General features: G+C 38.8%; 1 non-coding gene across 1 annotated transcript; it reads left to right on the forward strand.

The window, feature by feature from the left end:
- The first annotated feature begins 2,538 nt into the window (after positions 1 to 2,538).
- Positions 2,539 to 2,645, forward strand: LOC127133637 (small nucleolar RNA R71). Its single transcript, XR_007807590.1, has one exon. It is a non-coding gene; the product is annotated as a small nucleolar RNA R71 (small nucleolar RNA).
- The last annotated feature ends 6,110 nt before the right edge of the window (positions 2,646 to 8,755 follow it).

The following is an 8,755-nucleotide window of genomic DNA, read 5'->3' on the forward strand; positions in this document are numbered from 1 at the left end:
CTTTGAAATGTTGCGGGAGCGTTACATAGGCCAAACGGCATTCGTCTGTAGGCGAGTGTACCATAAGGGCATGTGAAGGTAGTCTTTTCTTAGTCGTCAGGATGGATTGGGATTTGAAAGAATCATGAATAACCGTCTAGATAGCAGAAGTGGGAATGCTTAGCCAGTCGTTCAAGCATTTGATCAATGAAAGGTAGAGGGAAATGATCTTTACGAGTGGCTTTATTTAGTTTTCTATAGTCAATGCACATTCTACTTCCGGTCACAACTCTTTGTGCTATGGGTTCGCCTTTCTCGTTCTTAACAACTGTAACGCCTCTTTTCTTGGGTACTACATGAACGGGGCTAACCCATTGACTATCTGAGATCGGGTATATGATTTCAGCGTCTAGAAGTTTCTTTACTTCATCCTTGACTATGGTACTTAGGATTGGGTTGATCCTTCTCTAGTGTTCTTTAGAGGTTTTGCTGTCTTCCTCCAGCATAATACGATGCATACAGATTGAAGGACTTATTCCTTTTAGATCGACGATGTTATATCCTAACGCTGTTGGATACTTTCTCAGGACATCTAGTAATTTCTCGGTTTCCATCTGTCCTAAGTCAGTGTTGACTATTACTGGTCTTTTTAGTTCGGTATCTAGGAATTTGTATCTTAGGTTCTTTGGTAGTGTTTTTAATTCCAAGTCAGGTTTCTTAGGGCATGGCATGTGGTTGGGTGTAAGTGCTAAGCATTCGCTTAGACTTTCGTTTTGGTATGGTTCATGCCAATGGTTGTCTTCGAGGATTGGAGGGATTTGGATTTTCATTATTTCGGAGTACGTGGTTTCTTCCATCTCCATTTCTCTCACGCATTCATCTATGACATCAAGCAGATAACAGGTGTCGTCTATAACTGGCGCTTGTAAGAATTGGGTTAAGATGAATTCCACCTTTTCCTCTCCAACTTCGAATGTTAGCTTACCTCTTTTTACGTCTATGATGGCTCCGGCGGTAGCCAAAAATGGCCTTCCTAGAATGATAGGTATACTGGCGTCTTCTTTAATGTCCATAATTATGAAATTGGTAGGAATGTAAAATTGCCCTACACGAACCAGGACATTTTCTAGTATACCGACAGGATATTTAATCGAGCGGTCAGCTAGTTGAACGGACATCTTTGTCGGTCTTAATTCTCCCATACTGAGCCTTCTACAAATGGTTAAGGGAATTACGCTAATGTTGGCTCCTGTATCGCATAGAGCTTTGTTTATGACGAATTTTCCAATGACACAGGGTATGGAGAAACTACCCGGGTCTTTTAGTTTGGGAGGCATATTATTCTGGATTATGGCGCTACACTCGGCAGTAAGTGTAATTGTTTCGTCATCCTCAATCTTTTTCTTATTGGATAGGATTTCCTTAAGAAATTTGGCATAGGAGGGCATTTGTGTGATGGCTTTTGTAAAGGGTATCATAATGTTTAATTGCTTCAGAAGCTCAACAAATTTCCTAAATTGATTCGCAGTTTTAGAACTTTTGAGTCTTTGAGGATACGGAATGGGTGGTTTATAAGGAGGTGGAGGCACATAAAGTTTCTCTTTTTTTTCGGCCTCCTGGGTATTATCTTCTGTTTCCTTTGGTTCATCCACCTGCTCAGTTGAGGTTTTATCTGGTTTTTGGTACATGGCAGGGTTTTGGAGTCTTGGATCTACGGGTCCATCTACTTCTTTTCCACTTCTCAATATAACGACATTTGCATGTCCCTTTGGATTGGGTTGCGGCTGTCCAGGAAATGTTCTAGCTGGAGTGGCTGTAGACGCTTGATGTTGAGCCACTTGTGAAATCTGTGTCTCAAGCATTTTATTGTGGGTGGCTAAGGCGTCTAATTTATTCGCTAGTTATTTAAGTTGCTCGCTAGTATGTATGTTCCGGTTCAAGAAGTCCTTGTTCATTTGAGCTTGAGTAGCTATGAAGCTTTCCATCATTAATTCGAGATTTGACTTCCTAGTCATGTTAGGAGCATTGTTATCTGGCTTTTGATATCCAGGCGGAACAGCTGGTGCTTGGCCAGGTGCATAAAGGGCATTGTTATTCTTATACGAGAAATTAGGATGGTTTTTCCAACCAGGGTTATAAGTATTTGAATAGGGATTTCCCTGTGTGTAGTTCACTTGATCTGTTGGGACTCCTGCTAGTATTTGACATTCTTGTGCAGTGTGTCCAGGGTTCCCACATAACTCACAGTTTGGAGTTACAGCAGCCACGGTGGCTGGGGGTGGTATGGTCAAGTTATCTAATTTTTGGACAAGGGCATCTACCTTTGCATGAACATGGTCAAGGCTAATGATTTCGTACATTCCACCCTTAGTCTGGGATTTTTCCACTGGAGTTTGTTCACCTCCCCATTGGCAATGGTTTTGGGCCATGTTTTCAATGAGTTGATAGGCTTCGGTGTATGGCTTATCCATAAGTGCACCGCCCGCGGCAGCGTCTATTGTAAGTCTTGTATTATATAGAAGCCCATTATTAAACGTGTGAATGATCACCCAGTCTTCTAGACCGTGATATGGACATATTCTCATCATGTCCTTGTATCTCTCCCACGCTTCGTAGAGAGATTCCACATCTTTCTGCCTGAATTTGTTGATTTGAGCTCTCAGCATGGCAGTTTTGCTCGGCGGAAAGTATCTGGATAAGAAGACGTTCTTCAGCTCCTCCCATGTGGTAATGGAGTTGGAGTGCAAGGATTGCAACCAAGCCCAAGCTCTGTCTCTTAGAGAAAAGGGAAAAAAGCGCAGTCTTATCGCATCTTGAGATACACCATTCTCTTTTACAGTATCGGCATACTGCATAAACTTGGTCAGGTGTTCATTAGGATCCTCTGTTGGATTTCCAGCAAATTGATGTTGTTGGACGGCTGATAAGAGTGAGGGTTTCAGCTCTAAATCGTTTCGATTAATAGCGGGGGCAGCAATGCTATTGTGAGGTTCTTGTTGAGATGGGGTAGCGTAGAATTTAAGAGGACGATTCTGAGGTCCTTCCTCAGCCATGTTTGGTTTTTCTTCTAATTTAGGAGGACAGGAGATGTCGGGAATACCGTATTTTTGTTGATATTCGTGTATTCGGCGTCTCACGTAAAGGAAACATTCTAATTCAGGGATTGGTGGTGCTAAGTTATCGCCTTGTGAGCGAGTACTTGGCATACAATCAAGGAAAGAAAAGGAGAGAAGATTTGTTTTTGTTTTTACCTTAGTCTATACCGTGCAATGAAAGAATCACACTATTCGACTAAAACAGGTCCCCGGCAACGGTGCCAAAAACTTGATGCTTGTCGTGGCTATATATAAAATATAGTATGTCGGGTACTTGACTGCAAGTGCACAGTCTAGTCGCTTTAGTTTTAAAAGATATCGATCCCACAGGGACCTATGGTCAAATTAGTGCTGCTAACGTCACTATGTTTAGCTAATGGAATTGATTGGTAGTAGTTCGGGGGTAATATAGTAAATCTAAGGGAAATTTTCGGTTTTAATAAAGAATTAATGGAAGGGATCAGTATGCAGCGCATTAATCGTCAGGGATTCGATAAGTTACCGGTGAATAGTTTGAATGTCAAATATCTCTCAGTAGAAAATGTTTATTTAAAAGACTTTATCTCACACTCTCGTGGTTGTTGATTCGGCCTATAACTTTAAGTCAGAATGTACGCTCTCGCTGTCCCATTTGAAGTCAAAATTACTTTTTGAAAATAAATAAGTTCTAATTGTTTTTAAAGTGCTCTCGTTGTTTTCAAATTCAATGCCTAATTTTTATTATCCAGCTCGAGCCTCACGCTCTCGCGATTGTTGGTTCTTACCTTAGTTAATTTCCCACTCTCGTGGCAAAATCGTATTAAATAGCTTTTCACGCTTTTGTGATAAAGTTAATTAAATTTAGATTAAAAACTTCAGCCTAAAAGGTTATTTGAGAAAAAAGGTTTTCACCGGTTATTATTAAATCCCATCAAATTAAGTTGCTACATACCGATACCGGTAGTTTAGCCGGACATATTAAATAAAGCAAACACAAGGCATACACAGATTAACATTTCGGAAAACATGCTTATAACAACAAATAGGCAATAATAATAATAATTCAATAAAAACCTGGAGATCGAAGTACAGAGTGTAGCGATTCTTGGAGAACTTGAGCAGTCCTCCACAAGTCGGTAGGCTTTGCTTCTTCAATACAGATTTCTTACTAAAATAAAATAAGGTGTAGTAGTCCCCCAGTGTAGGAAACTACTACTATGGCTAATTGGAAAAAGGGAAACTAAAAAATGGCGAATACAATAAGGCAACGGAAACAAGGTTGCTGGAAAGAAAGAAAAAATGCTGAAAACTAGAAACTGAAAATTAAATTGCAGAGCGTAAAATATCAAAGTAGGCCCTTTCCAATTTTTCCCAATTGAGTCTTTTATATAGTGTCCATTAGGTCTTTGTAGTTGAGAAAATCAAGGAAAGCTTGGTCTTGAGAGTGGAATCCGTGGGAAAAGTCTGTTGGAGGAAATATAGGCACTTTTGGGTGCCTGTTGCTGACTGCTTCAAAGCGCAGTTTGTGGCCGTGTGACGCTCGTCATGGGCCTGTGACGGTCGTCACAGTCTGGGTCGTGACGAGCGTCATGAATGTTTGGCGATCGTCACATCAGCAAAATCTGCTTTTGCTGTTCTTCTGGTTTTTCTATGCTTTTTCGCTTGTTTCTTCTTCTTTTTCTTCCTTTTCTTCATTTTGCTCTTTAGTGTGTGGAGATTCAAATACCTACAAAAACAACACGAATACTTGCGCAATAATCGGGATATTAATCGGAACGATGTGATTTCTGAGTGTAAATTAAGGCATTTATCTGATGTGTTTTCGCGTTATCAGTGGTTTCTTGATTTAACCTCATGATTTGGCTTGTCAACCCTTGGTCTTGGTCTGCACCAGACCAAGTCCTAATGGCTCTAGCACAACACTACACAACACAATTTGATCCATCATTCTTTGCTTAACTCAAGGGCAACATGGAAAGCCAATGGAGTGCATGAATTCACCACATGGTAGTCCATTATGTAGCAGTTCTGGCCCTGTTGCTGCAGCAGGCCATTTTGCAATCCTGCAGTATACCATGATCAGCTATATGTACCTTGGGTTTTGTCACAAACCTGTAAGCAGAAAGATCCAGAACCAAGTGAATCATCCTACCAAAACCATGCATTCACAATTCAGTCAAACTTCATAGTGCAACGACGTAAACCAATGTGAGACCTATAGAGCAGACATGGCAAAGATGTTAAACCAAGGCAATGCCACAAGTTGTTACACCCTGTTGCAAGACAAGACCATACCTGCAGAGTGCACAACAGTTTGCAAGCTTGCTCAGATCTAGCCAAAGTGTGACCTAACTCGAGCCACAGGTCATAACAGGAAGCAACAGGACACAAATGTCCTCATGCCTCATAAGAGCCACAAGCGGCCTTTGCTTGACCTCACCATGGAATTCTCACACCAAACCTACTGCATACCATTGCCTTGCCATGAGCCAACCAAGAATTATGGTGCAACCTGCAACCCATAATAACAACCTACAACTCATGTCAAAACCATCACCCTGTCCAAAACAATTCAGTGAAAAAACATGCAGTTCAAGTGTCAAGGGCTCAGCTGAACCAGTTGTAAAACCATACCAAATAAAATCCAAAATAATTAACCAAAACCATTTCACAATACCTAACTTAATTCGACTAGACATCACACATGCCATAATGCAATAACATCGTCATAGTTTGTCTGGCAGCTAACATAAAGCCACAATAACAAGGTTCAGAAACAGGAAATATGCCACAGAGCCAAGGTAAAGTCGTGCTGCAAAATTATCCAAGTCAGGGTCTATTGCACATCAAAACCAATGGGGAAATGCATTGTTGAATATGGAAGTTATGCTACCTAAAACAAAACAAAACATGTCAAGCAAATACTAGAACTGTAAACAACAGCATAATGGACAGCAGGACAAGGATAGTATTGACTGTAACACCCCTTTTTATACCCCAAAATACTTAACATATAATCAGAGTGAATAAGCACACATATAAGCAAAAGGGCGTCACATCGACGTTTTCAAAAACTAAAAGCTTTCAAAAACCAACATCATTCATCATCAATATACAATACATCTGGTCATTTAAAATAACACACTTCAAATATCATGAGTCATCAAGAATATGTGCTCGCAGCGAAAAATAATGAATATTCATGTATTTCATAAAATGATCCATGTCCCATACCATGATCATCTCTCAATAATCTCCTCAAGATAAAATAAAACCATATCCAAAATATTTGGCACTATGGCCTATCAAACAGCAACTTGCAGATAAACATGTTCACAAGTAATAACATAATACATATCCAAATAAGACATGAGTTCAATACTACTAATTTACCCCGTGTTACATGACCAGAGCATTGACTCACTAACTAGTCTCTAAACCAAAACACGGAAACTCTCCGGTTAAATCTCGAGTGAGCCACCGTCCACTTACTTCAGCAATACTATTCTTGAGTATCTGCACGATGCCCATGTAAAGGCAACATTCAAACAGAAGGGTGAGAATTCGAATCATTATGAAGAAGTATAATAAAGCACAATGATTAAATCAACAATTAAAGGAATTCATCACACCTTGTGTAGCCATGTAAATAATACTAACCAATATTCATTTCACATGTTTCAAGCATACATCAAAACTCAAGGAGTATAACATTAAAATCCAATGTTATATTCTCAAATATACACATAACCATAATTATCACATAATCACATATTTTACCAAGTTATGTATCCAAACATCACCAAATTCAATTACCATATCTCATACACACATAACAATCACATCAATGCATATATTCAATTATCACATAACTCTAATGTGACTCAATGCAAGACATGTGACTCTATGCATGTGGTACCGCAATGTGAACCCAACGTTTCACCGCTTTCCAATTCAATATCTAGAATCCAAGCCACGCTTCCGATCCGGACAAGATCAAAGCCACTACGTCTATTTCCCATTTAAGGATCAACGTCTACTATGCCTATTTCCATTTAAGGATCAACGTCTACTACGTCTATTTCCATTCAAGGATCAACGTCTGCTACGTCTATTTCCATTCAAGGATCAACGTCTATTACCATGTGAACCCACAGTTTCACCGCTTCCACCATAAAGCCGACCATGCCATGAATGAATGTACAAATACCAATAATATATGCAATTAAGATCATCTCTACCATCTTAACATTCCACATATATAACTATAATTCAACTCTATGAATTATCCACCAATGGTACGTATACACATTCATAACAATATACCATTCACAAATATAGGCTAATTATCAAATACGCACACTTAGATTTCATTTCAAAATGAATACAGCTTTTAAAGTCTCAATTTTTCATTTTTCAACAGTGGTAACCGGTTAACGCTTTTGGGGTAACCGGTTAACACGAAACAGAATCCAATTCCTGGCAAATTTTTAGCAAGTAACCGGTTAACGCATTTAGGGTAACCAGTTAACACAAAACATAATCAATCCCTGGGCAGATTTTTAAGTAAGTAACCGGTTAACGCATTTTGGATAACCGGTTAACATCTCAACAGATTCAATTTCTGGAAAAGTTTGTGAGCACGTAACCGGTTAACACTTTTATAGTAACCGGTTAACACGGGTTAAAATCTGAATTTTTATTAACGAGAGAAGTGGTGCTACAATAGAAATTATCAAATTGGATTCTCAATATATCTCTCAATTCCACCCATATATCCATTCCAAAACGAAATTAATCATCACAAATCAAAGATTACTCATCAAAACCTAACAATTCCAAAACCATAAAAATTAGGGATTTCAACCTAAACATATTTCTACCCATTGACCCAATTATACTAACCCATAATAATAAGGATTCTCCCCCTTACCTGTTCAATTTTCTGGAAACCCTAACTTCTCCTTTGTCCTTCCCCTCTTCTCCTTACTTTTCCTCTTTCTTTCTTTGTTGCCTTGAAAATGACCAAATGAGTGCTACTTCTCACTCTCCTCACCTCTTACTATCCTAGTATATATTTGGGCTTAAGAAATTATACCTCTAATTTAATTATTAGGCCCACTAAGACATAGTATTATAATATCTCTAATTAGTTCAAATAAATTAAACCAACACAATATACACACCAAGTTAATTAATATAATCAATTATTATACTACCTAACAACCAATTAATTAATTAACACTCCAAATAAATAAAATAAAATATAATAATAATATAAGAAATAAATACTAAAAATTGGGTTGTTACATTGACAAACACTTAAACCAGCATGAAGTGCATTGACATACAAGGGCATTATCATCAGCAATCACCTACAACAATGACCTTGCTTTGCTTGCAGGATTCGTTCACTTTCAAGCTACCTGCAGCTTGAGTCCAATGGTGTAACAACCATGACTATAATATCCTGCCAATCATCAAACACCAAGCATCAAGTTATCACAAGGAGTGTACTAACAGTTCATTACCAACATGAATTAACAAGTTAACATGCCATGACCAAGTTGTACCATGAGTGTGGTTCAATGATTATGCTCAAAGCCTGCAGTGAATAAAAGAACCAACATTGCAACCAAGAACGATGTCAAGGCCAGAATGGAAGCAATGATGGTAAATTGTACCTGTAGAACCAAGGGCAA

Source organism: Lathyrus oleraceus, chromosome 3 (assembly GCF_024323335.1).
Source record: "Lathyrus oleraceus cultivar Zhongwan6 chromosome 3, CAAS_Psat_ZW6_1.0, whole genome shotgun sequence".
In the NCBI taxonomy this organism is placed as follows: Eukaryota; Viridiplantae; Streptophyta; class Magnoliopsida; order Fabales; family Fabaceae; genus Lathyrus; species Lathyrus oleraceus.